Source organism: Orycteropus afer, unplaced genomic scaffold (assembly GCF_000298275.1).
Source record: "Orycteropus afer afer isolate SDZICR_OR568_19922 unplaced genomic scaffold, OryAfe1.0 scaffold00021, whole genome shotgun sequence".
In the NCBI taxonomy this organism is placed as follows: Eukaryota; Metazoa; Chordata; class Mammalia; order Tubulidentata; family Orycteropodidae; genus Orycteropus; species Orycteropus afer.
Window position 1 is genome coordinate 17739203 of NW_006921608.1, and position 7016 is coordinate 17746218.

The window sequence follows — 7016 nt, forward strand, 5'->3', positions numbered from 1 at the left end:
ACCACAAATGGGATGGCCTTAACAAACAGGAGTTTATTCTCTTACAGTTTGGAGGCTTTAAGTCCAAGTTCAAAGTGCCAGGCTTTAGGGGCTGGGTGAAAGCCCCTCAACGTTGAGGTCAAGCTTGCCTCCTGCTCCCGGCCTACTGGAGCTAGAGATGTTTCTTCACTCAGACAGCTGCTGGCTGCTGAGGCTGAGAAGTCCCAAGGTTGACAAGTGAATAGGCACAGTCCCTATGTTACCAAACCACCCAGCAGGCCATTAACTTAAGTCCATTGTAAGTCCCGAGGTTGGCAGAGCATACAGGCTGCTGAACAACAGCGTGGCTACATGCAGAGTCCAAGTGTGCCATAAGCTAGAGATCATTCCCAAAGCTGCTTCTATATGGGAAGCAGACCACATACCCAAAGCTGCTACTCAGCTGCTTGTGGTAGATCCCACCATGAAGTTGCTTGCAGTCTCATCATGGGGGATAACTACCACCAGCTGCCCAGACACTCAACCAGGCCCAGCCAAGTTGACACACATACATAACCACCAAAACCTGTTTCCAAGTGGGATTATGTCCACAGGAATAGGGGTTAGGATTTCAATATAGAGTTTGGGGGGTACATAATTCTCACGCTGTTATGGGCACCAATAGATCTTTTGGTTGTACTATGATTGGCTACTAACCAGAAGGTGGGTGGTTCAAACCCACTGCTCAGTGGGAGGAAAAGAGGCAATTTACTTCTGTAAAGATTTATACCCTTGGAAACCCAATTGGAGTCTCGAATATGAATTGGAATCAACTCAATGGCAGTGGATTTGGTTTGGTTTGTGATCATCAAGCTGCTTATTTTCTAGTCTACGAACTGAATTCAAACTAAGTGTCTTTGGTCAAACAAAAAAAAAGCCAAACTCACTGCCATCAAGTCGGTTCGACTCACAGTGACCCCCTCTTGGGTTTCCGAGGTAGTGTCACTACAGAAGTAGATTGCCCAGTCTTCCTTCTGAGGAGTGGCTGGTGGGTTTGAACTGCCAGCCTTCTGGTCAGCAGAAGCACTACACCACCACAGCTCCTAAGTGTCTATGGTAGGTCACTGCATATGTGTAAGGTCCAGCACTGGGGCTTCAGTCTCCTTCTCTCTCCTGGGCAGTTTGCTGCATCGCCTTACTCTCTAATGAGTAGAGTAAGTAGAGTAAGTGTCCTCAATGACCAGGGCACCTTTCTGACTTCTCAGATGGGCTGGTTGGCACTTTGGCAAGCCCTGTACCTGGCTCAGCATGTTGTTGTTGTTGTTGTTATGTGCCGTCGAGTCAAACCCGACTCATAGCGACCCCTCCTTGGGTTTCCAAGGCAGTATCACTACGGAAGTAGGATTGCCCAACCTTCCTTTCGAGGAGTGGCTGGTGGTTTGAACCGTCAGCCGTTTGGTTAGCAGGCAAGTGTCTTAGCCACTATGCTACCAGAGCTCAGCATAGTAAGACCCATATTCTGAAAAAGACTTGGTCCAAGAGGCCAACTGCCTTCTCCATGGGTCTCTCTGCTCTTTCAGGCATCCCTTACCTGCTGTCCCTCACCCATGGGAATGGATTGGAGAAGTGTTATGTAGACTGTTTGACCACTGGTCACTTGGCTTTACTTAGGGAACAAACAGGGTCTGAGTGGGGGTGCTTACGAGCATGCACCCTGGAGTCAGACTGTCTGAGTTCAAATCCCAGCTTCTCTGTGTAAGAGCTGTGTGGCCCGAGACCAGTTGCTTAGCCTCTCTGTGCTTCTACCTCCTCATCTGTAAAAACTGGGATGGTGATAATAATAATAATACTCATTTCATAAGCCTGTTGTAATTAATTACGTAAGCATCCAGAACACTGCCTAGCACCTAATAAGCATTGAACACACGTCTGGTAAGCCTATTCATGGCGGTCCCATGTGTTAACAGAGTAGCACTGTTCCACAAGGGTTTCCTGGCTGTAATCTTTATGGAAATCACCAGGCTTTTCTCCCAAAGCGTCACTGGGTGGGTTCAAACCACCAACTAGGGTCGCCATGAGTCAGAATCAACGCAGTGGTTTGGTTTATTATGCCTATTGCGACTTCCCAGTTTGTAATGCAAAACTAAATATTGTATCAAATTCAAATTTCCAGTATGAAAACAGATTCCCGTTCACATTTGGCCTCCTTTGTCTTTAAGTGGGGAGTCCCTGGGTGGGGCAAACAAGTAAGTACTCAGCTATTAGCCAAAGGCTGTGGGCTCGAGTCCACCCAAAGGTGTCTCAGAGAACAGTCTGGTGATCTCCTTCTGAAAACCCTAGTGAGCATAGCTCTACTCTGACACATACGAAGTCACCCTGAACCACGGTAAACTCAAGGGCATGGGTTTGTTGTTGTTTTAAAACTGAGGGGAGCTTACAATGGCAGGCAGAGAAAAGGGACTTGTTTTACATGCCTGAAGTAAAGCAGACGAAGGGAAGCGTGACCTGGAAGGCCAGATGAGGAAAGCAGAAAGCCGATCTGGGTCCCAAGAAGGTGATATCGACTGTGCCGGAATTACTGACCACGGACTACTTAGGCTGCTGTCACCTAGTTCCTCTTAAGTTCTTGTCCTTTAGGGGCGAGACTGAGGGAAAAACAGAGCATCTGAGGGAAAAACAAACAAGGGAAAGAGGAAGGAATCAATTGTGTTGCTTATTAACAGCTGAGGACTGGACCGTGGCCTCTCTGAATTCTCCATGTTCATTCTACCCTACTGTCCACCCACTTCCCCTCCCCCCCACTAGCCACTGACACTCAGCTATCAACAAAGGGCTGCTTGTGCCTTGGGTTTTTAAGGGGGAAAAGTCCTAGATTCTTACATTTGTAAAGAAAAAATTATCTGGCCCATATCTTCGCCTCCCGTTGTCAACGGTAGATCAGCATTGCTTCCAAAGTTTCCCAACCGCAGAAAACTGAGCTTCCCAGCTGTAGCTTTCTGAGAAAGGTGAGATTGACCTCAGAGTTCTGTATTATCACTGGATTTTGCCAAACAAACCAGCTTAAAGAAAAACATGGAATTGAGACCGTTTTCACAGGGCCAAAACCTGAAGAGTAATAAGAACAGAAACTTGGCTTTTGGGTCCCTGTTTGTTTCTGAAATACTTCTTTTGTCCTCTCCCTCACTTTCCCCTGGAGTGTTTAAACATTTGAATAAAGATTTCATTCAAAGGGAACTGATTGGCTCTTCCACAAACGGCCTAGAAGGTGCGTCATTGAGCGTCAGCAGCCTCGTTGAGGGCAGGAAGGTGGTATTGCTGGCGCCATTTAAGTCAGAAGATCAGCTTTCTCTTTTGGCTGAATGTGTTTTGTTATTAGAGTTTGTTTAAAGCTGGAATCCTTAGAGTCCCTTTCTAAATAGCATCATCAGCATCTTTCTGAGCAGCAAGGATGTTTCTTTCCCCACCTCCAATCTGGCCTTAAAATACCAAACCATGTCAGTTGGCTCATTTCGGTCTTCTAGGCAATGGGACTTTCAGACATTTTGAAGTCTTAGGAACTTAGTATTATTTTAAAAAGGGGAAGAGAACTTTGATTGAGATTCATTTCAAAGACCTAAGGCAAATGTCAACAAATCACAAAGTATACCACTTTGTAGATAACAGTCCATATTAAAGAGATCCTAATAGTGATTACTTAATACAATTTTAAAGTGATAAGGCTGGATACGGAGGTTGGAGAGGTTACAATGAAACTCTGTTCAACCCAATAAACTTTTATTGCAATTATATTGCTATGCTCTTGCCTAGCAAATGTAACAAAGCTCTGAGCAGGTCAAGGCAGAAAGCTAAGAGGGAAACTTATGATGGAGAAAGAAAGAAGACACAGGTAAGACTTTGGAGTTGCAAGTTTTAGCAGGTGGAGGGATAGTGATGCCTTAAAAAAGGAGGAAAAGGTTGAGGGTAGGAGATGATGACTCTATATCGGACATGTTGATAGGAATGATGATTTCAAGTGACTGAAACAAGACTAGAAGGAGGCATGCAGACATGCCTTTTGCAAATTTGGCAGGAAGTGAAGGGGAGCGGATGCAAACTTGACAAGGAAGGAGAACATAAGAGGTATTTTGTTTTGTTTTGTTTTGCCTTAATAAGATAGATTTATAGTATTTGTGGGCTGAGGAGAAAGAGACTCTAACAATAGATAAAGATGTCACAGAGAAATGAATTATGGACCAAGGAGTCAAGAATAAAACAAAAACTAAACCCACTGATCTTGACTCAGAACGAGCCCATAGAACAGTGTAGAACTGCCCCATGTGGTTTACAAGGTTGTAATCTTTACAGAAGCAGTCTGTTTCTTCTTTCTCCCACAGAGCAGCTGGTGGGTTTGAACCACCAAGCTTTTGATTAGCAGCCAAATGCTTTCACCACTGCACCACCAAAGCTCCTTAGTCAAGAATAGAGGAGTCCTTTCTTTTGTCAGCTGTCCTTGTGATATTTAAGGTTGTGTGTCAGCTTGGCAGGACCGTGATTCTGAGTGGCTTAAGCAGTTGTGGTGTGGTCATCCCCATGATGAGATCTGATGTATATACTTTGAGCATCCAGTCAGTTGAAAGGGCTTTTCCTTAGGGGTGTGGCCTGCTTCCTAGAGAGAGGAGGGGGGGTGAGGGGGGAGAGGAAGAGAGGGAGAGAGAGGTGACATCCTAGGAAAATTTGGGGACTTCTTGTTGAATCTGGATCCTGTCATGCTACCTGCTGATCTTGGGGTCATCTGCCCCTACAGCTGCATGTGTCAGGAAAAGCCTCCAGGTTGAAATTTGGCCCACAAAGTTGGGATTTGCCAGACTCCACAGCTGTCCTGTGAGCCAACAATCTGCTATTTTGCCTGCTTATCTTGGATTTGTCATCTGCTGAAGTTAGCAGCCTGTTATACTGCCTGCCAATCTTGGGCTCAGAAGTCCCTGCATCTGGGTGAGTCAAGAATAGCCTCCCGCTTGACCTTTGATTCAGGAACTAGGGACTTGCCAGGCTCTAAATTGTGTGAGCCATTTTCCTGAGATAAATTTCTCTCTCTCTCTTTGTAAGCTTTACTGGTTTTGCTTCTCTAGAGAACCTAGCCTAAGACATCCTGATGGAGAAGCAGTATTGTTAGTGTTTGCACATAAAGGATTTGAGGTAGGACAGTGTGGAGATGAATCCTGGCTGGGCTTCTTTCCGGCTGTGTGACCTTGGGTGACTTACTAAACCTTGATGTTTCAGTTTTCTCTTCTGCAGAATGGGAATAATTTTATGTTCTTAGTGTTGTTGTGGAGACTACAGTGAGATAATATATATAAGACCCTTAGCACAGTGTTTAGCAAATGGTTAACAACTCAATATCTTTCTTTATTCAAGCAATAAATATTTACTGAAAGACTATGTGCTGAGCACTGTTATTGGTACTGGGGAGATAGCAGAGACTTAGACAGACAAAGAGCCCTGCCCTGAGGGAGCTCTCATTCTGGTAGGGGGCACAGACAATAAGGAGGTAAAATCTATAATATTTAGAAAAGATGGTAAAATCTGTAGCATAAAGGCTAAGATGATAAAGTAAAGCAGGAAAGGAATAAATGAAATGTTAGGGATATTGAAATTTTACATAGGATGATCTGGAAAAACCTCAGTGAGAAGGTGACTTTTGAATAAAGACCAGAAGGAAGTCTGAGAGCCTGAATTCCAGCAGAGGAACAGTGAGTGCAAAGGCCATGTGGCAGGGAGGCAGTTGGTTTAGCATGAGGCACAGCAAGGAGTCAGTAAGTCTGCAGAGCAGAGAACAAGGGAAAGGGTCAGAAGATGAAGCCAAAGAGATAATGGGGAAAGATCTTACAGGGTCGCATTCAGGAATTGGGCTTATCTTCTGAGCAGATAGAGAACCCCTGGAGAGTTTTGAGCAGTAGAACAACATGATCTGACTTTCATTAAGAAAAAAAAAAAAAAAAAGGCCACTTTGACAATTATGTTGGGGTGTGGGCACAAGGGGCAGAAGCAGGGGGACCAGTCAGGAGACAGTCACAACAGTTCAAGTGAAACATGACTGTGGCTGGGTCCAGGATGGTAGCAGTGAAGGCAGAGAGAGAAAAGATAAGGTTCTGGCTATATTTTGAAGGTAAAGCCAACAGGATCTCTGATAGACTAGATTCATGGTGTGAGAAAAGGGAGGAAGACTCCAAAAATTTTGGCCTGAGCCACTGGAATAGTAGAGCTGCCCTTACTGAAAGGGGGAAGACAGGAGTAGGGGTTGGGTTGGTCAGGCAGAGCTGAAGGGCCAGTTAGGTGCTCAGTTTTGGCTATGTTATGTCTGAGATGCCTATTAGTTATCCAAATGGAGATATTGGGGAACAGCTGATGTATGGGTGTGGAGTCCCTGTGAGAGATTCAGGCTGGAGATTTAAATTTAGGAGTCATCAGTACAGGGGGACTGTACAGAGTGAGGGAGGAGTCAGCCTCAGGGATCCAGGTGAGAGGACGGAACCCAGGCCATGCCCCAAAGCGGCAAGGCGGGAAAGCGGGGGAAAGGACAGAAAAAGGTCAAGGGGAAGGGAACAGAGCGAAGAGGCAGCTGCAGGGATCCAGGCGAGGGGAGGTTGGAGAGGTTTCCAACAGCTAAGGGAGACAAACTTGTCTGTTGGTTTGTCCTACTGTGGTGACGTGTTGCTGTGAGTCTTGAGGCTGTGCCACTGGTTTTTCAAACTCAGCGAGGTGCACATGGTGCACAGGTATCAGCCCAGCTTACAGACTGAGACAGACCAAGAAGAAGGAAGAGGCCATCCACTTCTCAAAGAATTGGCCAGGGAAAACCTTGTGAATAGCAGAGAAACACTGTCTAATACATTACTATGCAACTTTATGAATAGTCTGGAAATATTGGCCAATACAGAGGAGGAGGATGAGTCACTTAGGTTAGAAGGCTCTCAAAATAGGACTGGGAAAGAGCTGCATCATCAGAGTAAAACCAGCCTTACTCATATGGATAAGGTAAAGCTTTCCAGACCTCCATGTGCTGATGGGACACAACTCAA